Below are 23,108 nucleotides of genomic sequence, written 5' to 3'. Positions count from 1 at the left end.
CAAAGATCTAGAAGAATTAAAGGACAAACAAACAGAGATGAACAATACAATAACTGAAATGAAAACTACACAGAAGGAATCAATAGCAAAATAACTGAGGCAGAAGAATGGATAAGTGACCTGGAAGACAGAATGGTGGAATTCACTGCTGCTGAACAGAATAAAGAAAAAAGAATGAAAAGAAATGAAGAGAGCCTACGAGACCTCTGGGACAACATTAAATGCAACAACATTTACATTATAGGGGTCCCAGAAGGAGAAGAGAGAGAGAAAGGACCCGAGAAAACATCTGAAGAGATTATGGCCAAAAATGTCCCTAACATGGGAAAGGAAATAGCCACCCAAGTCCAGGAAGGGCAGAGAGTCCCATACAGGATAAACCCAAAGAGAAACACACTGAGACACACAGTAATCAAACTGGCAAAAATTAAAGACAAAGAAAAATTATTGAAAGCAGCAAGGGAAAAACGAGAAATAACATACAAGGGAACTTCCATAAGGTTAACAGCTGATTTCTCAGCAGAAATTATACAAGCCAGAAGGGAGTGGCATGATCTATTTAAAGTGATGAAAGGGAAGAACCTACAACAAAGATTACTCTACTCGGCAAGGATCTCATTCAGATTCGATGGAGATATCAAAAGCTTTGCAGACAAGCGAAAGCTAAGAGAATTCAGCACCACCAAACCAGCTCTACAACAAATGCTAAAGGAACTTCTCTAAGTGGGAAACACAAGAGAAGAAAAGGACCTACAAAAGCAAATCCAAAACAATTAAGAAAATGGTCATAGGAACATACATATCGATAATTACCTTAAACGTGAATGGATTAAATGCTCCAACACAAAGACACAGGCTTGCTGAATAGATACAAAAACAATACCCATCTATATGCTGTCTACAAGAGACCCACTTCAGACCTAGGGACACATACAGACTGAAAGTGAGGGGATGGAAAAAGATATTCCATGCAAATGGAAATCAAAAGAAAGCTGGAGTAGCAATACTCATAGCAGATAAAATAGACTTTAAAATAAAGAATGTTACAAGAGACAAGGAAGGACACTACATAATAATCAAGGGATCAATCCAAGAAGAAGATATAACAATTCTAAATATATATGCACCCAATACAGGACCACCTCAATACATAAGGCAACTGCTAACAGCTATAAAAGAGAAAATCGACAGTAACACAACAATAGTGGGGGACTTTAACACCTCACTTACACCAATGGACAGATCACCCAAAATGAAAATAAATAAGGAAACAGAAGGTTTAAATGACACAACAGACCAGATAGATTTAATTTATATTTACAGGACATTCCATCCAAAAACAGCAGATTACACTTTCGTCCTAAGTGTGCATGGAACATTCTCCAGGATAGATCACATCTTGGGTCACAAATCAAGCCTCATTAAATTTAAGAAAACTGAAATCATATCAAGCATCTTTTCTGATCACAACGCTATGAGATCAGAAAACAACTACAGGGAAAAAAACATAAAAAACACAAACACATGGAGGCTAAACAATACATTACTAAATAACCAAGAGATCACTCAAGAAATCAAAGAGGAAATAAATACCTAGAGACAAATGACAATGAAAACACGATGATCCAAAACCTACAGGATGCAGCAAAAGCATCTCTAAGAAGGAAGTTTATAGCTATACAAGCCTACCTCAAACAACAAGAAAAATCTCAAATAAAAATATAACCTTACACCTAAAGGATCTAGAGAAAGAAGAACAAACAAAACCCAAAGTTAACAGAAGGAAAGAAATCATAAAGATCAGAGCAGAAATAAATGAAATAGAAACAATAGTAAAGATTAATAAAACTAAAAGCTGGTTCTTTGAGAAGATAAACAAAATTGATAAACCATTAGCCAGACTCATCAAGAAAAACAGGGAGAGGACTCAAATCAATAGAATTAGAAATGAAAATGGAGAAGTTACAACAGACACCACAGAAATACAAGGCATCCTAAGAGACTACTACAAGCAACTCTATGCCAATAAAGTGGACAACCTGGAAGAAATGGACAAATTCTTAGAAATGCACAACCTTCCAAGACTGAACCAGGAAGAAACAGAAAATATGAACACACCAATCACAAGTAATGAAATTGAAACTGTGATTAAAAGTCTTCCAACAAACAAAAGTCCAGGACCAGATGGCTTCACAGGTGAATTCTATCAAACATTTAGAGAAGAGCTAACACCCATCCTTCTCAAACTCTTCCCAAAAACTGTAGAGGAAGGAACACTCCCAAACTCATTCTATGAGGCCACCATCACCCTGATACCAAAACCAAACAAAGATACTACAAAAAAAGAAAATTACAGACCAATATCACTCACAAATATAGACGTAAAAATCCTCAACAAAATACTAGCAAACGGAATCCACCAACACATTAAAAGGATTATACACCATGATCAAGTGGGATTTATCCCAGGGATGCAAGTGTTCTTCAAGATACATAAATCAAGCAATGTGATATTCCATATTAACAAATAGAAAAATAAAAATCATATGATCATCTGTATAGATGCAGGAAAAGCTTTTGACAAAATTCAACACCCATTTATGATAAAAACTCTCCAGAAAGTGGGCAGAGAGGGAAACTACCTCAACATAATAAAGGCCATATACTACAAACCCACAGCAAACATAATTCTCAATGGTGAAAAACTGAACGCATCTCCTCTAAGATCAGGAAAAAGAGAAGGATGTCCACTCTCACCACTATTATTCAACATAGTTTTGGAAGTCCTAGCCACGGCAATCAGATAAGAAAAATAAATAAAAGGAATACAAAATCGAAAAGAAGAAGTAAAGCTGTCACTGTTTGCAGATGACATGATACTATACATAGAGAATCCTATAGGTGCCACCAGAAAACTATTGGAGCTAATCAGTGAATGTGGTAAAGTTGCAGGATAAAAAATTAATGCACAGAAATCTCTTGCATTCCTATACACTAATGATGAAATATCTGAAAGAGGAATTAAGAAAACACTCCCTTTTACCACTGCAACAAAAAGAATAAAATACCTAGGAATAAACCTACCTAGGGAGACAAAAATACCTGTATGCAGAAAACTATAAGACACTGATGAAAGAAATTAAAGATGATACCAACAGATGGAGAGATATACCACGTTCTTGGATTGGAAGAATCAATATTGTGAAAATGACTATACTACTACAGATTCAATGCAATCCCTATCAAATTACCAATGGCATTTTGTACAGAACTAGAACAAAAAATCTTAAAATTTGTATGGAGACACAAAAGACCCCAAATAGCCAAAGCATTCTTGAGGGGAAAAAACGGAGCTGGAGGAATCAAAGACTCCCTGACTTCAGACTATATTACAAAGCTACAGTAATCAAGACAATATGGTACTGGCATAAAAACAGAAACATAGATTAATGGAACAAGGTAGAAAGCCCAGAGATAAACCCCCGCACCTATGGTCAACTAATCTATGACAAAGGAGGCAAGGATATACAATGGAGAAAAGACAGTCTCTTCAACAAGTGGTGCTGGGAAAACTGGACAGCTACATGTAAAAGAATGAAAGTAGAACACTCTCTAACACCATACACAAAAATAAACTCAAAATGGATTTGAGACCTAAATGTAAGACCAGACACTATAAAACTCTTAGAGGAAAACATAAGAAGAGCACTCTTTGACAAAAATCATAGCAAGATCTTTTTTGATCCACCTCCTAGAGTAATGGAAATAAAAACAAAAATAAACAAATGGGACCTAATGAAACTTCAAAGCTTTTGCACAGCAAAGGAAACCATAAACAAGACCAAAAGACAACCCTCAGAATGGGAGAAAATATTTGCAAACGAATCAACAGACAAAGGATTAATCTCCAAAATATATAAACAGCTCATGCAGCTCAATGTTAAAGAAACAAACAACCCAATCCAAAAATGGGAAGAAGACCTAAATAGACATTTCTCCAAAGAAGACATACAGATGGCCAAGAAGCACATGAAAAGCTGCTCAACATCACTAATTATTAGAGAAATGCAAATCAAAACTACAATGATGTATCACCTCACACCAGTTAGAATGGGCATCTTCAGAAAATCTACAAACAGCAAATGCTGGAGAGGGTGTGGAGAAAAGGGAACCCTCTTGCAGTGTTGGTAGGAATGTAAATTGATACAGCCACTATGGAGAACAGTATGGAGGTTCTTTAAAAAAAAAAAAGAAAGAAAGAAAATTTCTAATCTGCCTTTCTTTATAAGGTTCAGTCATTATTCTTGTGTTTCTTTTTATTAAGCATGTTGGGAATAAGTATCTCTCATCTTTTTTTTTGTTTGTTTGAAATCAGAATAATGACCGGACTCTGAAGATAAGCAGGAGAAATGAGTAACAATTCAACCAAACTGAAAGTAATAAACTGGGATGATGCAGTAACAATGAACATGTTCTAGATACAAAATATCCCTTCTCTTTCCTTCCTTACCAACAGGACTCTCATTTTGTAATGTGGCAATCCAACCCTAAAGAAAGTAGAAATCTAAATTTAAAAACAAAATCCCACTTTCCTGACGTCTTGTAACTAGAAATCCCCATGTGATCCCGTTCCGTCTAATTAGATGCAAGTGGAAGTCTTCTGGACTTCCAGGCAAGATTTTCACAACAGAGAGACTTAGCCCTCCCTTTGCCAATTTATTCCTCTCCTTCCTCCTGCCAGGAGCAAAGATGCAATGCCTAGAGATTCAGCAGCCATCTTGTGATCATGAAGATGAAATCCACAAACTAAGGATGCCAGAGCAGAAAGCTATAAAGAGCAGCTATACCAGCCCCAGAACACTTATTCCTGGATTTGTTATAGGAAAAGAACTAGAGTTTTTATTTATTTAAGCCACCATACGTAGGGTTTTCTGTTACTTACAGCACATTCTTTACTGGTATAGCAAGTAGAATAAGTATCAGCACTTCAACTGACATAACAAGAATCCTGCCTGAGTTCACAGGGTTTACTGTTGTATAAGGCACCCGGCTTTCTTTGAGGCATATAACTCCCTCAGTTGAAGCAACATTTCTGAACCTGTCAAAGCAATCTCCCTTTCCCTCCAAGGCACTCAGTCTAACTAGTGTAGCTGAAAATTAAAACACATTTTAATCCTGGCTCATAGGGTTGACAAGCTCACTTTTTAGCTTTTTATGCCTCTCTGCAGAACCCTACAATGTGATAATCATACAACTAAGTAGCCTTCTGGATAAGGCAAAGGGGCTTCTGAAAGAATGTCAGAACTCACAAGAAGAGGTGTTTTAGTTTTAAAGACAAATAAGGACTTCCCTGATGGCGCAGTGGTTAAGAATCCGCCTGCCAATGCAGGGGACACGGGTTCAAGCCCTGGTCTGGGAAGATCCCACATGCCGAGGAGCAACTAAGCCCCTGCACCACAACTACTGAGCCTGCGCTCTAGAGCCCGTGAGCCACAACTACTGAAGCCTGCACGCCTAGAGCCCGTGCTCCGCAACAAGACAAGCCACTGCGATGAGAAGCCTGCGCACCGCAACGAAGAGTAGCCCCCCACTCGCCACAACTAGAGAAAGCCAGCACGCAGCAACGAAGACCCAACGCAGCCAAAAATAAATACATAAAATAAATAAATTAAAAAAAAAGACAAATAATAGATGCTTTAAATGTAATTTCTTCTTTTCGATTAGTAGCAAATTACCCTTGCCATTTCTAGGAAATGACATTATTCCTTTGCTGGCAGCTTTCTTCTTTAAATGATAATAGCTGTCTGTTTATTTTTCTCCATTGGGAAGCCTCCTTATACCAACACCCCTTCCAACAAAAGAAGTTCAAGATCATTCACACATCATCTCTATGAGCACAATAATCTACCAAATCTCTTTCAGGCTATTCTTCTGCTATTTGTGGTTACTGACACAATGTAACCAAGCATTTCTATTAGCCAGTTGGTCTGATGCAAAGTAAGTCTTCTACTCTTTCAAATTCCTGTGAAAATGCCAACAATACTATTGCCTGTGATGCCTACACTAGTGCTTTCCCCTTTTGAAAAGGTGGATCCAGTTTCCATCTCATTAAGATTAACCTGTTTCAGTCATGTAAAATACGTACTGTCTTTAACAGAAACTAAGTCTTAGTCATAGTGATCTCCAGGTAAGCCTCTCCACAATTTAAACAAGGAGCCTCTTTGAGAACTTGAATGAGCTCCTGAACTCTCTTAAAATAGTTTCATCAGACATTGCCGTTGGGAGTAATTCAGACCTTGTTTCCATCACACATGTAAAAAATGTAAAGCTTGATTATTAAATGGCATAATATGATGTGAAGTAGAGCTTGGCTGAAGTTCACCTGAATTAGCATCTCTTCACAGTGAAAGTGAGTTGTTTAAGTAAAACTTAGGGGTCATAGGAAAGTAAGACATTTTCACGTACTACTGCATTAAAGAAGTAGCTATTTACAATTAACATGCCATTTACAAAACTTGCCTTATCTAGTCACTAAAACAAGGGCCCCCCCGAGGACCTGGTTAGGCATGGATTTGTTTAATTTCATCTACATTATTGAAATTAATGCATGTTTTTGGGCAACACCTTCTGATTTACACCATTTTTAAGGATAGCCTCCTATCTACCCCTCTCCTTCATTCAACCCAGTCAATAAAATTCTATTAGTTTTATTAAATTACTTACAGACAGATCATTAAATGAGACATAGGTAGAAGCATTTTGGTGGAGTTTTGCTGTATTTACTTCTACATGAACTCTTTGGATGTGACAGATTTTCACATCTGTCCCTCTCTGTTCCTGACCTTTTCTTGTCCCTCATATCCTCCTGCCTCTAGCATGTCCACTCTCATTCTGTGTTCTGTTGCCTTCTTAGAACTGTGTTTCTAGCACCCCTTCAACAAGCTAAGAATGTTGCCCACATATCAGGGTCTACAGATTATGCTTCAAATTGCTTGGGTTAGAAACCTTGGCCCTTCCCCGTCTGATCCCAATCTACATTTGCATTTGGATTTTCTGTGCGGGATTTGTGGCATTCTGTTTCCATGTCTTTATTCAAAATTTCCTCTTCCTTCCCAGCTGTCAAAATTCTTCTTGTCCTTTCTAGGTGAGGACATCTAAGGCACCCTCCAAGTCTTTGCCCTGGACCATCTGTAATATCTTCTTTGCTGTCTTTGGTTCAGAAGGATAGCACTCACTTTTGAACAGCTGTATCACTGGGAGAGAATTACAAGTAGGAGTTTTATGGTGACACATTCAAATCCTATCTTTGCCACTCTATGTGACCTTGGAACGTTTATATCCTCTTCTCTAAAATGCAAATCATCATAGACAGAGTGAACATTAAACTCACAGGACAGTATGTGACATATGGTAAATAATCAACAGGAGCTATGTTTGTTTACAGTCTTGACTTTTTGCTTCTCTGTTGTTCTTAGTCAGATTCATCCATAGATATCTTATCTCTCCAACAAGATGGTTCACTAACTGAGGTCAAAGCCTCTCCTGTAGGGAGTCACTTGGCTCACAGGTACTCAGTGTTTGTTCACGGACCGAGATGGTATGTACAGTGCCAAGAGTCATCAGCAAAAGACACCACATCAAAGCTGGCAGAAAATGTTTTCATAAGTTTCCGATGAAGTGAAATCTTTTGGTTCTCACCTCAAAAATCTCTGCAAAATGAAAGGCATATATCCCAGGCGAGAAAGTGTTACGTTTCACCCAAATGCTCCAAGCTGAAGTTGAGTAGTTTAAAATAGCTGAAGAAATGGGGGAGTATATTTAGAACTCATTTTATTTATTATCTCATCTTGTCTATCAAAAGTATATTTACCCAAACTATTTAATATGCAGGTTTTGTATGGTAAGATCCATACCATACTGCTGGATATATAACAGAGGCAAATAGCAATACTCTAAAATAGGCTGTAAGAAATAATACTAAGAGATCAGAGCCTTTCAAATTATAATTTCGTTGTGCATGCAATAAGTATCACTTTGGGTCTATAGGTCAAAATAAATAGCAATATCCTATGGTAGATAAATTCGGAAGACATAAACTCTTTGGACAAGATAATGTTGCTATGGAAACCTTAATGTTCACAAGCCTGCTTTTGAAGGCTCTGCTGCTTTTCCAGACTTTTTACATTTAACTTTCTTTCAAGCTTTTTATTTAAGAAAAATAAAAAAGGCCTTTTACCGCTGCGACCTAAAATGTGACAGTGACACTCTACCCTCTATCCTTCTAAGATCCATGTAAATAACTTGTCCTGCACACTGCCCCATAGTGTGAAAATACAATTTAATTGGGGTTGAAAAGGAAAAAAAAAGAAAAGAGCAGTGTGTTCATGCTTGATTTGAATTTCCTTCCACAGTGGGGCTGTGGAAGGAGCTGGAGCGGGAACTTGCTTCACTTGAAGCAATTTTGGTGCCAGGTCACAGAGCTGACAAAGTTGACTCTTTAAGTACAAGTTTAAAGCCATCTCGAAGTGTTTCATTGGCACAGAGCTGTCTGAACTCCAAAGTCAGTGTTGCTTGAGAAAATAAATCAGAAGCGTCAGGACTGAGCCTAGAAACTTTTGGCTCTGAACTTTATAATTTCATTTATTTTATACCCCAGGCAACACAAATTTAACACAGCCATCGACGTGTCTGGTAGGCTGAGACTTAATGAGGCTTAATAGACTTCTGGGCTGCAAGTCTTATCTACATCCTTCAGTTTGTGCCTTTACTCCCCTTACTGCCTGCCCACACACTCAGTGGCACTTTTCCGTTCGGAATGATCTTCCGTCACCTGGGGCCACCATGGTTGAGCTTCAAGACAGTCAGTCAGTCCAGACTCAGGGGAAGTAGCCACTCTTTGAACAAGAGTCCTTAATGAACAACCTACCCAACTATACGTGAGACCCCACACCTGTTTGGACCTGGCGCTGGCATAGTTTCCTGGAATTATTCTAAAAGTCAACAGATTTCCTGCTTACCTTTCCCTAAGAGCTAAGAACCAGAACCCTAAGAGAGAGAAACGGATGCAAATAAGTTACAGGGGCTTTCAATTGCAACAATTTTTCTTTAGATTGAATGGCTCCCCACTTATAACAATTTGCATGTACTGTGTGCTTTCTACTTGATATGACGTTGGTGTTATCTATAGGAACATTATATAAGGGAATATACGGCTCCCGTGCCATTTTTAAGAAATGGACCCTAAATTTAAATGTAACAAAGAGCAACAGACTGATGTCTCTCTGAACTACCAAGAGGAAACAAAATGAAAATGAGAACATAAACGCCTACAGCTTTTTATTGGATTCGTAGCCATAACTGACTTTAAAGTCTTACTCCAAATCCCCTAAAACGTGCTTCTTAAAAGCTCTCCTGAGAAAATTCTCTGACTTCTTTACACTAATTAAGAGCTCATCTATTTCCATAAAACAAGATAGGAGTTACACAATAAATTATATTGAATACAACTGTAATGATTGATTACCATAGCACCTAGGCTTGTGAACTAGCATCCATTTTAAAGAACTGCACTGGAATATTTTGCTGCGTGTATTGGTTAAATTCATCCTTAAAAAGTTTGGCGTCATTTATTTGGCCTAGAATGGTACTTCAATTTGTGTTTTTATTAAAAAATAGATGAATTATTTAGATCTGAATTTTTTTTCTAAAAATAAAATGGGCTCTAAATGTAAACTCACATTTCTTGTTTCAAAGGAAGTCCACAAGAATATTCTAGGAGGATCGTCTCAAGAAAATGCTAAGTCTGCAGAATCAGTCGTCTTAGGAATTTAGTTCTTACCAGTTCATATACCTTTAATTTGGTTAGCATCTGCTGAAGGTAAGGAGTGGTTGCGTAATTTTGAATAAGCAGTGTAAGTTGGGAATAAATGATGGAAATCACTTAAGTTGATGCCAGTAGTCCATATTTTATACTGAATACAAATGATCCCTTATTACTAAATTTGTACTATTAACAGATTCTTTTTCTGGTTTATCTTGCTTTCCTCTTTCTTTTTTGTTTTTGTTTTTGCTTTTGCGGTACGCGGGCCTCTCACCGCTGTGGCCTCTCCCGTTGCGGAGCACAGGCTCCGGACGTGTAGGCTCAGCGGCCGTGGCTCACGGGCCCAGCTGCTCCGCGGCACGTGGGATCTTCCCGGACCGGGGCACGAACCCATGTCCCCTGCATTGGCAGGCGGACTCTCAACCACTGCGCCACCAGAGAAGCCCTTGCTTTCCTCTTTCTTGATCACCTCAAGATATGTTCATGGTCTCTGATTCTGTTTTCTCAGTTTGTACTCAGTTGTTATCTAAATGCTAGGTGTTAATTAACACCTTACACCTGTTTACTGTTTAATTCTAGTGAGAAATATTTCATCTGGATCTGTTCCCTCCACGTGAATTTACCCACTGTCATCCCTATCTCATATAAGATCATTTAATCACGTGGTTTCTTAAAGGAGCACTGTGAAAATACAGACAAAATGGGGGCAAAATCAAATTTAAACAGAGTTTTACTTACAAGATGATAGTAGATATTTATTTTAAAATACATAGATAACAAGTAACATTCTTAGTATCTGGGTCTATTTTTGATCCTGTGTCAATCCTGTCAACTAATCCTCCATAGTAAAATGAGGACATTGAATCAGATCAGACATAGTATAAGTATATATGATGTACCTCCTATTGCAACCCTGCCCAGAAAAAAAAAAAAAAGTGCAACAATCAGCACCGTTACGGGCCTTGAATGAGGCTGTAAACGTATGAATACGTATCTCCCATCTCTGGATTTCATATTCTTTAAAGATGTTTTTTTTAGTTTCGTCACTCTTTAGTTACCATGTTGTTTAATAAGAGTGCCATTTCTAAAGGCTGGTATTCTAAAGAAAAAAATATTTTAGACTATACTGTCTACTATAAATAGAATATATTGACTGTTATAGGAAAGATAGGCAGTATGTGGGACAAAGCTTCATAGCAAGCAATGATGGTGGAAAAAAAGGTTACCTGATTAACAATGAGCTGTTAATTTATAACTTATCATGTTTTAGTTTATCAACTTCTTTGGAAATATATTAATTACAGACTGTTTCATGGAGCAATTCAGGGACTGGCGATACAAAAATAAATAACATACTACTGTCTTGCCCTTGTTTAAGCTACTCGTTAGTTTTCATAACAATCCTACAGAGCTCTGGGAATTATTGGAGTGATTTTACAAATGAAGAATCTGAAAATCAGAAGCAGCTAAGTGAGATACTCAAGTGATAGAGTCAAGACTTGATCATGGGTCTATTGACCATCGAACTGAAGAGTGAAGGACCCAATTTTTCTAAGTAACAAAGTAAATTTGCAAAACCCTCTAATGCTCTTACTTTAAGAAGAACCAGTCTTATTTATCACATATAATTAATGACATAATCAATGTGAGGTATTTTGAAAATTGCACTGTGCTGAAAAATATTGATTTTTCTAAGACTGTGCTTCTTAAAATGTGTCTCTATCTTTTAGTTTTCTGCTAAAAATCTAAAATAATCATATGGGTTTAATGTTTCCAAGTACATATTTTCTCTAAAAATAAAATTTTAAAAGGGTGGTGGAGTTTTCCAAACATGTGAGTTCTTAAATGGTGGCCACTAGAGCAATATTTAACAGCAACTTGTTTAACCAGAGGCACCCATATGAATTACATTTCAACAGGGAACTCATATCTTGGACTTGGCTTTTTTAATCCTTCATAAGGAAATTCTTGAAATTTCACTTGACAAGCAACCTAGGGAACTCCCATAAGGTGGTAAGTGCTCTAACACTTTACAAATAGACAGTGGTGGTTTGACCCTAGCGCTATTGTGTCCTATGACTCCTTTATGTCAACAAACTTGGGAAATAAGAAAAGGGATAGATTTAACACATACTCTCTCTTCTACACAGTTTCATTTAATGTACGTGATATCAACTTCTTTCCTCCTGGAAAATCCCAGGGTGTACTAAATTTATTAAATCAGAAGTACTGAAATCTAATGAAAGCATCCTTAAATATACAGCCACATATTAGCCCCTGGGGAAATAAGCAGGGCTATGAAAAATTACTTTCTTTCCCTTTCTGAGGCCTCTGGCCTTGCTAAGAGATCTAATCTAATTTCCTGTTGTTTTTATGCCATATTTGAGTCCATTTGTTTTCAACATTCCACGTTTCCCATGTTCCCAATTGACTTGTCACTACTTAAACTTTCTCTCAATGGTCTGTTGAATGTTTTTGCTGAATTTAGATACACTCGATATACTTGATATACTCCAAGTGTTTCCTGGTTCATCATCGCCTCCTTCCGTGTTTCTGCCTACCACACCCCTCTCCCTGCCCCCTGCGCTCCCCACCCCCCCACCCCCGGCACTGTGCAGGAGGATATTGGTCTCTGTCCTTCCCCGTGTGAAATTCAACTGATTTCCACACCCCTTGGGCCTCAGTTTTTGCACCTATATCATGAAAAGTTTAGCTAGATAATTTTGAAAACACCTCCCTGAATGAAAAATTCAAGCCTTCTCAGAAAAAATATTGACTATAAACTGGAGAAATCCGCAGTTAGCTTTCTTAATTATCCAGAATCTAGAACTACTTTAGTCTACCCTTTAGGCATTTTAAAATTCCTTTCATTGATATACATTGAAACTTCATCCACTTTGCAAAGAACTACATATAATTTCTCAGGGAACTTGAAAAAGTTTCCTAATTCAGTCCAGGCTTGCCAATGTGAAACTCCATTGTTACTATGTTCCTTTGCCTTCTAACATGTTTCTGACTCTTGTAAGTGACTCCAATTGCCTCTAGAACCTTAGAATAAAATTGAGATCCATATCTATGGATGGCTATAGTGTCTTAAATAATCAGATCCCTGATTTCATCTCCAAACTTTGGATGCCACCTGCCCTCTGTCCACCATGCTCCAGTCACACCACCCTCTTTCTCACATCTGTTCTCTCTTCATGGATATGCTTCTGCTGTTCACTTGTGCTGGGGAGAGGGAAATTTCCCTCTCTACCCCTCTCGCATTCTTGTGGCTGGATTAATAATAAAATTGACACAATACATATTAATAGGAGAAAAAGCAATAACTTTTCATTTGTGTCCATGGAGGTCTCATAGCAATGGTACCTAAGAAGTGGCCAAAGCAGGCAGCTTTTATACATTTTAGACAAAGAAACAATAAATTTGAGTGCAACTGACAGGACAAAGAAATTTAGGTTTGAGTCCTTAATTAGTAAGGAATTTCGGGAAAGTTTGGGCTTGGGGAGTAAACTAGTAAAGAAGTAACAAGGTTTACTTATATAAACTTCTTGGTCCTGAATTCCCTGCCTCTGGTGATAAGGATGTCTTTCTACTTCTGGGTACAGCGAGGGCAGCTTTCAAATGGGAGGTTTATTTCCTGCTTTCAGAGAGAGAGAGGAGGGGCAAAAAGACCCTCTTGCATCAGTCTTTTTTTTTTGAGGTTTTATTTTATTTATTTTTTTAACATCTTTATTGGAGTATAATTGCTTTATAATGGTGTGCTAGTTTCTGCTTTATAACAAAGTGAATCAGCTATACATATACATATATCCCCGTATCTCCCCCCTCTGGAGCCTCCCTCCCACCCTCCCTACCCCACCCCTCTAGGTGGTCACAAAGCACCGAGCTGATCTCCCTGTGCTATGCGGCTGCTTCCCACTAGCTATCTATTTTACATCACACCAGCCATTTCTTAAGTAACTTTAATTCAAAATAATCAATATGCCATTAAGGCATATTTTGGGGTGGCCTGCCCAGGGCCCTAACTCTTGGCTACTCCCTTTTCATTCTCCTATCTTAGCTTAAAAGTGAACTCCTTAGAAGGTTCCTTAAAAAACTAAAAATAGAATTACCATATGACCCAGCAATCCCACGACTGGCCATATACCCAGAGAAAACCATAATTCAAAAAGACACACGCACCCCAATGTTCATTGCAGCACTGTTTACAGTAGCCAGGTCATGGAAGCAACCTAAATGCCCATCAACAGACGAATAGATAAAGATGTGGTACATATATACAATGGAATATTACTCAGCCATAAAAAGGAATGAAATTGGGTCATTTGTAGAGACGTGGATGGATCTAGGGACTGTCATACAGAGTGAAGTAAGTCAGAAAGAGAAAAACAAATATCGCATATTAACGCACATATGTGGAACCTAGAAAAATGGTACAGATGAACCGGTTTGCAGAGCAGAAATTGAGACACAGATGTAGAGAATAAACATATGGACACCAAGGGGGGAAAACCGCGGTGGGGGGGGGATGGTGGTGTGCTGAATTGGGCGATTGGGATTGACATGTATACACTGATGTGTATAAAATTGATGACTAATAAGAACCTGCTGTATAAAATAAATTAAATTAAAAATTTTTTAAAGAAAGTGAACTCCTTAGAGAGACCACCCCTGACCACATTATCTAATCTATAATATTCCTGTTATTCCCTATAAATGCACTGATTTTATTTGCCTCATAGAACTTAAAACATTGGAGGCAATATATACCTCATTTGGGAGTTGCCACTCTAAATAATTTACCAGATAACTTAAGTTTCCATCTTAAAATGGGATCCAGAGAAAGAAATGGCTCACAAAACTGTCTAGGCTCTAGAGTCAGAAGCTCTGCCCCTTGGCCCACAAGACTAGAAGGGTCTGTGGAATATCAAGATGCTATATGAAATGTATAGAAATCTCAGGACAGTCATGATGCAGGCTTTTAGGGTTTGGGGGCCAAGCAAATAACATTTCTACTTTTGATTAACAGTCCCTGTCATACCACTAGATCCTGATAAAGACTGATTGTCTGACCCTTACATACCAATGGGTCTTCTGAGTTGCCAGTCCTGGTCTAGATATTATCTAATTTACCATCATACAGAGTCAGGTATGCCCCACAGCAGTTTATTCTGTGACGGTATACAGGAGATCTGGAGTAAGCAGGTCCAGGATTACAAGACCCACACATGCACTGATGGCTAACATTCCCAGTGCATCTGCTTCTCACCCTCAACTCACACCCAAGAGATGTGATATTCAAGAACTAAAATATGAAGGAAAAATAGGAATATTCCAGGTAATTGGGACAGCCTAGAGGTTAAAAAATAGGAGTGTTGCTTTGGAAGTCAAGCCTGTCAGGAGTGGAGAGGATAAGAGACAAATGGTGAAGGATAAAAAATTAGCAGATGTTGGAACATAACCCAGCTTGTAACACAGGGTTAAAAGTTTTCTCTTTATGAGGAGTAGTAGCAAGGCAGTGAAAAGTTTTAAGCTGGGAGTGAACAGCGTGTTATGAACACATTTGCATTTTTAAAGACCACCCGTTGCACTTTGGGGACTGGATTAGAGGGGACAAATGAGACCTGTGATGAGAGGTCTCATTTAATCCAGTGGGGAGAACAGAATGTTCTGGGTGAACATAGTTGCACTGGGATAGAGAAAAGCAGATTGCTCCTAGAATTTATTCAGCAAAAAGAATCAACAGGACTTGATGATTGACTGGATAAGAGAAATGAGGGCAAGAGAAAGTAGGTAGTTCTGACTTCTGGCTTGAGAAAGTCAGTGGATGGTGTTAGCGTTCACTGATAGAGGTCATGAAGACTAGAGCAGAATTTTGCTTGTGAATGTGGAGGAAGGGGACAGGTTAAGAGGTGACACGTCCAATTTTATACATATTGTGATGAGGTGTCAAAAGGATGTTCAAACCAAGATACTTAATAGGCAGTTGGATTCACAGAGGTACGACAGGTTTAGGTTGGATATACTCATTTAAGTCTTCGGCATACATATGCTCATTAAAGCTGTGACAATGAGTGAGATTATTTAGTAAGAATAAAAGTAAACTAAGAAGAGAAAAGGATCTAGAAGAGAACCTTAAGAGGTTAAAGGGCAGGCTTCACTATACTTGGTTTAAGTTTATAAACTGCTCATTGAGTTATAGAGACACTCTAGTAGGAAAAGTAGAGATGACGTTGTCTTTTATTAACAATTTCTGAAGTAAAAAATATATGCTTGATATAATATGCCATTATCATTGAATCCTCTCTTTTGCTGTTTGCCCAGCTCAATAAGAAAAGAACTTTTGGTTTGTTGACAAAATTTGAAAATTATTCTTAGTGGGGCACAAGAGAATTTCCAACTAGACTGAGCAGGTTACAAGCAATCAAGAGGGCACCAACAAATCAGGGAAAGATCTGTATTTCACACGTATGGCTCCAGAGTCAGGATGGCAGTATTTCCTCACCAACAACGGCTTTACCTCACTACTTGGGGCATTTTTATCTCATTCACTAAAGGATTATCCTGCATGAAAATCAATCTAAACATTTCACAGCAGCTGCAGACACGTCTTTCTAAGTGTAATAATGCCAATACATGGTATTCTTATGGAGTCTCCCGCAGTACCTGCTTGAATATGCCTCGTCAAAACTGCAAAGGACAATTTGTTAGCTGTGCTGTTGCACTGTTACCTCAAAATCAAAACTAGTAGTTCATGAAATAAAACAATAAGAAAAAATAAAGCACTGTGGATGTAAATCTGTGACTAAGATACATTCTACTTGAATTTGGCATTAGTCTGTTAAAGAGACTTTCTGTTAGTCTAGTGCTCGTCTTCCAGATTTTTACTGTTCGGACGTCTGTATTTAAAGAAATAGATTTCAGAAATGTCATTTCATAGTTCAGATTTTACTACCATTCTTTTTTTCAGGACTGCCAGCTCCTTCTTTAATTCAATAACCACGTCAATAAAAATAAAAGTACATCATGTATCTCCTAAAACAGAGCCTTATACATGGTAAGTATTAAAGAAATAATTGTTCAGAAAGCAGCTTATGAGTTCATTACAAGTGTATAGTTTCCCCATTTCTCACCTATTCTATTGGCAAAAGTCCAACATACTCTGTTGATGAGATTACATGGAAATAGAGACTGTGGTACATGGCTGGTGGGAATGATGAGTGATGCAGTGCCTCTGTATGGGAAATGGCAGGTTAACATTCTAACAAGGAAAATGAGGCAGCCATCGCAGGTATAATTCTAGTGGAAGGACATTCACAGCAGGAAGACCAGAGGAAGGGCTGTTGTGAGAATCTAGGTAGGCACGAGAGAGGAAGTTTTATTTTTCAGCGATGATATTTCAAAAATAAAAAGATAAGTATGAGTTCACTTTCGAAATAAGATCAGGTAGATCGAGGCATGACAGATGAGTAATTTGAAGTCTCACATACCTGGGTTTGAATGCATTCTGCCATGTACTATTTGTTTTATTGTGTGCAAGTTAATCAGCTGCTCTAAACCTTGGTTTGCTGCCCTATAAAATGGGGATATGATGAGCTATCTCACAATCTTTTTTTTTTTGCGGTACGCGGGCCTCTCACTGTTGTGGCCTCTCCACGTTGCGGAGCGCAGGCTCAGCGGCCATGGCTCACGGGCCTAGCCGTTCGGCGGCATGTGGTATCTTCCCGGACTGGGGCACAAACCCGTGTCCCCTGCATCGGCAGGCGGACGCTCAACAACTGCGCCACCAGGGAAGTCCCCTTTTTCTTTTTTTTTTTTTAAGATAGTGTCTGACATAGAATCTAAATATGATCACTCTTCCTTCCCCTTTGAAGATCATTTTCCAAACAAGGCAAAGGAGGAGAGAGGCGAGGAGGGTGGCGGGGAGAAGTTGACCCAAGAGAGTCCCGCTGGAGAATTGGGATTTCATTTCCTGAAACATTATGTATATTTCTAGGAGTTTAATAGGTGATACTTTTAGTATATTTGTCAGACACTGGCCTTTTCAAACCAAATAAAAGCAACCTTTTAGTATTTTTGGCAATATAATTATTTTCCCATTTAGGAAGCCAATGTGGACCATTTCAGCATAAGATGAACAGAGTCACACCAAGCCTTTCTCTGAAAGAAGGGCAAGATGGAACAGCTCTTCATTTTTATTCTTAAAGATGTGAAGTACTCTTTGTAAGACTCACTGCTATTACTGGCTACACCACTGGAAGGCAAGCCGCTTTCACTTGGACAGATTCTCAGGGATGTTCCCCCAAACGTGCCACCAAGAAATCCACACATAATAAGGCCTCGCCATGGTGAAAAAAAACACAGACAGCTGAAAATCACTTTGTTCCGAGCCGCTTACCTCAACTCAGAGCACTGAGCTTTCGAAACAAGGCACGTGCTTCCGACCACAGGATGGCCAGGAATTTCGATTCAGGTCAGGGCTTGCTTTCCCCTCCACCTTATTAAGAAGGAAAGAGAAACAGAACGTGAAGGTTATAATTTGTTAACCACTAGGTGATCAGGGTGTCTTGCTGAGGGAAAAGGGTTTGTGTCTCAACAAGAATTATTCATTTGCTAAGCCTGCTGCCATGCTATGGACTATTCCAGTTTCCTGAACACTTTCTCTCTGAATGCCTTCTCTTCTAGACCGCATGGTATTATGCCCCATCCCCCAACTATTAAATATGCACAGGGCATCTCTGTAGACATATGTTCTTTGGAAAAACTGTTTGAAATAGTGTCTTAAAGCCTTATTGCCTCATTAACACACATCACCCTGCTGGGTGTCTGTGGTCCATGTTCTGGTCCTCACATGAGTCCTATGGTCCAATTCTACTTTTCTCAAACATGGTGGAGAAACAACTGTATCAGCCTCATCAGAGTGCTTATTCAAATGTAAATTTACAGACCGCATCCTAGCTCTTTGCATTAGAACCCCATTTCCAAAAGATAAAACCACGCATCTAATGCTTGGAGGGACTCCCTCTCTAAATTCGGTTCAAGTCCTTCTGAGCAAACTTAACAACCTGTCTAAGTGGCCCTGCGGAGGGCTGGAAGGAATGACCAGAGGTAGTTAGGAATGCTCTCTCAGTAGCAGCTGACATGAAATGTTTCTGTACGTGTAGGCTCATGTATTATTTAGGACAGTCTGATCACAAGAAACATACTTAACACTAATCCAGAATGCTACTTTGACTTCTGTTGAAAATCTCGTGGGTACAAAAAGAGTGATGTGCATGCCAGAGTCAATTTCCCATCGCATTTTAGCACTGATTGTGTTAATATGGTCAAAGGGACCCAGCGTTCCCCAAGAAGCAAATAAATAAGTTTCTAATTATAATTTTTCTTGATAGGCTGATTATACAGAGATTTTTTTGGCCATTCATGAGCCAAAACGCCACTCAGGAATGAGGATATCTTCATGGCCTAGCTTGCTCTTAATTCCTATTAAAGACTGCCACTGGAGATTCTCTAGCAAATTAGGAGTTAAGCTGTACAGCTTCTGCATCTATTTGCCCAACCAGCGGTCCTGGAGAAAGTATCAGAAAGGGAGGTGGACTGTTTGAGGAGGTAGGGGTAATGGTTGCAACTTTAGGCTTCTCACAAATATTCCAGAACTGTACTGCCCAAGATAGTAAACAGTAGCTACAAATAGCTATTGAAATATAAATTAATTAAACTTCAATAGGATAAAAATTCAATTGCTCGGTACCACCAGACACATTTCAAATGCTCAGTAGCCCTGCGTGGATAGCGACTGCTATATTGGGTGGCACAGATAAAATGTCTCCATCATCACAGAAAGTTTGTTTAGACAGCTCTGTTTCACAAGATTTTCTAAGTTAATATGAGTCTCTTCAGGAAAATAACCCCAAAAGTACAATAGGGCAGGGATTTATTGGTTGTTTGTTTAATCAATCAACTATAGCAATATAAGACAGAGTTCATCTTAAGCTAGTGCATTAAGAGTTGACTTTGAATATGAGGAACCCAGAAAAATGGTACAGATGAACCAGCTTGCAGGGCAGAAACAGACACACAGATGTAGAGAACAAATGTATGGACACCAAGGGGGGAAAGTGGTGGGTGGTGGGTGGTGGTGGGATGAATTGGGAGGTTGGGATTGACATATATACACTAATATGTATAAAATAGATAACTAATAAGAACCTGCTATATAAAAACATAAATAAAAATTTAAAAAAAAAAGAGTTGACTTTGAGTGGGAGAAGAGCCAGAAAAGTTAATTCTAAAAAACTCTTTGATAACTGATTTGTATACAGAGCATCAAGAAGAATCTCATGCATCTCTCCAAACTTTTTTGTGTAAAGACATCAGAGCATACAACTAACAGTAGGAGTTGGGTATTAAAGATTTATGCAACTCTGGGTCAAATAATCTAAGGAGAAATGTGGGATTTTTCAATTCTCAATCATTCTTGCTTCACAATTTTTTCTTCCCGTATTCCCCTTGTAAAATTTCTACTTCCTGTTCTCCAATCTCATATCATTTTTGTCCTGTTTTTGAGGTATTACTTATGCTACTTTCTTCTCTCTTTTTTTTTTTTTTTAATTTGGCCACTCCTTGCAGCTTGTAGGATCTTAGTTCCCCAAGTAGAGATTGAACCTGGGCTACAGAAGTGAAAGTGCTGAGTCCTAACCACTGGACCACCAGGGAATTCCCTGCTACTTTCTTCTCTTAATGTTTACATCTTTGACGTCCATTTTCTCCTTGAATCTTTTCCTTAAAACCTGAACCCATAATGATCTGTATTTTTTACCTTTATGGATTAATTTATTTGCTTATTAGTAAACATTTATTTAAAACCTACTATCATCACCTCATGAAAGACAATCCTCTCAGTCAAGGAGCCTATAGACTAGTGTAGGAAATAGAGAAACAGCTAATTTGAATATTCTTTTGTGTTCTATGATATATGACTCAAAGAATACCATGGGAGCATAAAAGCTGGGGAAGCCAGAGAGCAGCTTCCATGCAAAAATAATGTTTGAGCTGAGTTATGAATGAGGAAAGTATTCCAGGCGGAGAGACTGTCATGCACAAATGCACGGAGGCATAAAAGGGCATGGCAAGATCATTGGTGTTGAGGCAGAAAGAGACAGGCATGAACATCCAGCAGAATATAAAGGCTTGTGAGTCCAGCTAAAGAGTGTGAATTCAAAGTCATGAGAAAACAGAAACAACTATAAAAATTACTACAAGATATGTCATACATACTGCAGTATATCTCAGTTTAAGGTCAGAAATTCATTTCAGCAAGTTAGACATTTTGGGCAGAAAGTTTATCAGGAGCCTGTTTTCCATTATTGGACGTGGGAAATTTTATGTCATTACACATTACACTTTAACCTCAAATCCTTACTCAATTTCCTAAAACACATATGTATTAATACATACCTATATACAAGAAACCTACAGTTGGCCCTTCATATCTGTGAGTTCCATATTCCCAGGTTATGTATCTAGGGATTCAACCAACTGTGGATCAAGAATATTTGAAAAAAAAAATTCCAGAAAGTTCCAGAAAGCAAAACTTGAATTTTCCACACACCAGCAACTAGTAACATAGCATTTACATTGTATTACATTCTATAAGTAATCTAAAGATCATTTAAATTATTCAGGAGGATAGGTGAATTTACAGATTCAGTAAAGTTGCTGGATACAACATCAATATACAAAAATCAGTTGTGTTTCTATACACTAATGACAAACTATCAGAAAGATAAATTAGGATGACAATCCCATCGACAATTAACTACATTTTAATAAGAACAAAATATCTAGGAATAAGTTTAACCAAGGAAATTAAAGACCTAAACACTGAAAACTGTAAGACACTGATGAAAGAAACTGAAGATACAACTAAATGGAAAGATACTTTGTGCTCATGGATGGAAGAATATTGTTAAAATGTCCATACTACCCAAAGAAATCTACAGATTTAATGCAATCTCTATCCAAATTCCAATGGCATTTTCTTTTTTTTTTTTACAGAACTAGAACAAACAATCCTAAAATTTGTATGGAACCATAAAAGATTCCAAATAGCCAAAGCAATATTGAGAGAAAAGAAAGCTGGGAGCGTCACAATTCCTAATTTAAAAATATAAAACAAAGCTATAGTAATCAAAACGTTATGGTACTGGCACAAAAACAGATACATAGATCAATGGAAAAGGATAGAGAGCCCAGAAATAAACCCATGCATACATGGTCAATTAATTTACAACAAAGGAGCCAAGAATATACCATGAAGAAAGGACAATTTCTTCAATAAACATTGTTGGGAAAACTGGACAGCCATATGCAAAAGGATGAAACTGGACCACTCTCTTCTGCCAAACACGAAAATTAACTCAAAATGGATTAAATACCCGAATGTTTTATATCTCTAAAAACTTAAAGAAACATTTTTAGTTTATTGAATAGTAAATTCAGTATGTGGTCCTTTAATACCATTGACATCAGTGGCATTTTCTCAAAATCATACTTATATTGCACAAAAAGGGTATTTCTTTTTTTTAATTTTTATTGAAATATAGTTGATTTAAAATATTGTGTTAGTTTCAGGTACAAAGTGATATAGTTATACATATATGTACATACAGATACATATATAAATATATATATGTGCATATATACTTTTGTTACATTCTCTTCCATTATAGGTTATTACAAGATATTGAGTATAGTTCCCTGTGCTATACAGTAGGTCCTTGTTGGTTACCCTTTTATATATAGTACTGTATATATTGGTAATTTGAGAATCTGAAGTCTTTATATGTCTGAGTTTGTTTTCTTTTCCTCTGATTTTCATTTATTGTTTCCTCCTGCTTTTTTTTTTCCTGAATAATTGTTTCTTTCTAAAACTTTACCTATGGAAGTTCTTTCAGAAGTGAATTTTTAATGTGTTCTTATAAAGAGGATTGGCATTGATTCTTCCAAGGACCATGGCACTACTGACCTGAGATAACTATAAATTAAATTGGGGGATGTTTTGACTATACAAGTTTTGTGAATAACATACCATAACATCCCATATCCTTGTTAGAGCTGGTTTGTGTTAAAGACATTTTATTTTCTTTCAACCATAGGCAAAGTCATGATAACTGTTTCTTTCCATATCCCTACGGGGTACAAGTTTTGTTTGGTTTTGATTTTGTCTGGTGCTGGTTGTTTAGTTTTAATGTTCTTTTTTTTTTCCACTACCACTGTTCCCATA

The sequence above is a fragment of the Phocoena phocoena genome, chromosome 14 (genome assembly GCF_963924675.1).
Source record: "Phocoena phocoena chromosome 14, mPhoPho1.1, whole genome shotgun sequence".
Classification (NCBI taxonomy): Eukaryota; Metazoa; Chordata; class Mammalia; order Artiodactyla; family Phocoenidae; genus Phocoena; species Phocoena phocoena.
This window is presented reverse-complemented; position numbering follows the sequence as displayed.